The sequence below is a fragment of the Chiloscyllium punctatum genome, chromosome 31 (genome assembly GCF_047496795.1).
Source record: "Chiloscyllium punctatum isolate Juve2018m chromosome 31, sChiPun1.3, whole genome shotgun sequence".
Taxonomy (NCBI): domain Eukaryota; kingdom Metazoa; phylum Chordata; class Chondrichthyes; order Orectolobiformes; family Hemiscylliidae; genus Chiloscyllium; species Chiloscyllium punctatum.
In genome coordinates, this window is record NC_092769.1 from 52,997,458 (window position 1) to 52,998,453 (window position 996).

The 996-nt window shown below is 47.9% G+C and overlaps 1 non-coding gene across 1 annotated transcript; it reads left to right on the forward strand.

The window, feature by feature from the left end:
- The first annotated feature begins 688 nt into the window (after positions 1-688).
- On the forward strand, positions 689-770 carry trnal-cag (transfer RNA leucine (anticodon CAG)). Its single transcript has one exon. It is a non-coding gene; the product is annotated as a tRNA-Leu (tRNA).
- The last annotated feature ends 226 nt before the right edge of the window (positions 771-996 follow it).

Here is a 996-nt window from a genome sequence, read left to right on the forward strand (position 1 = left end):
CGCACAGGTTTCCGACTCACTTGGTATCCATGTGGCTCATGTCCAGGAGTGAACATCTCTGCAGCAAATTGCACGGTTAAGGTAAAAGGCACGGAAAGTGTCATCTCGAACAGGCTCCGAGGTCAGAGCATCCTCACAATGTGATCTGTCGCTCTCGGAATGTAATGCGACCTCCGGTTTTAGGGTAGAGAACTTTCTTTGGGACCCTTATTCTGCAAAACAGACACAGTGACTGAATAAATGCTGCACGGTATGATTTGGAACACGGCCTGCTCAGTTTTGTGCATTTTCCCTGTAGTCCGGCGAGTTTCGTGTTCCGTGTAAACGTGAAAGTCGTCCTGTTTCGAGCAATGGGTGAAATCATTTAGCAAAGCAAGAATCGAAATTGCAGTAATGTCAAGCAGCTCATGGTTATTTGACCAAATCTTAAGCGAACGTATATTGTCACGCACTCACAGATACATATGTAGCCGGAAAGAGTCTGAGAAGATAGACTCAGCTTACCATTGATTTTTGTCTGGATTGATTGGCTATCATTATCTACTGCGACATTGACATTGTAGCCGGGCACATCCCAGCAGCTGTGCGAGTCGGAGAGGGATCATGGAACCCTTTTCATGTGACTTTGCGTCTGTTGTTCTGCAGGGGCCCAATTGGAAATGCAAGAAAACGGGTCGTGCGGTCGGCTGGTAGTGTGGCCGAGCGGTCTAAGGCGCTGGATCCAGGTTCCAGTCTTGAAAGGGGCGCGGGTTCGAGTCCCGCCACTGCTATATCTGCTGTTTAACTCCAATGCTGCAGCTTGTTAAAATGCTGTTTCCGCCCCCACTGTATTGATGTTGAAAACAAAAGTAAAATGGGTTTGCTTCCCGGGGAATTAACTGTGGTGTGGGATAGTCCCACGCGGAAAATCGCAAACAGCTCTGATGTTCCAGGCAATTTGTGCGTTTGCTGGAACCGAATGGAGACTGTTATTTCATCGCTGTTGTGATGAAACAC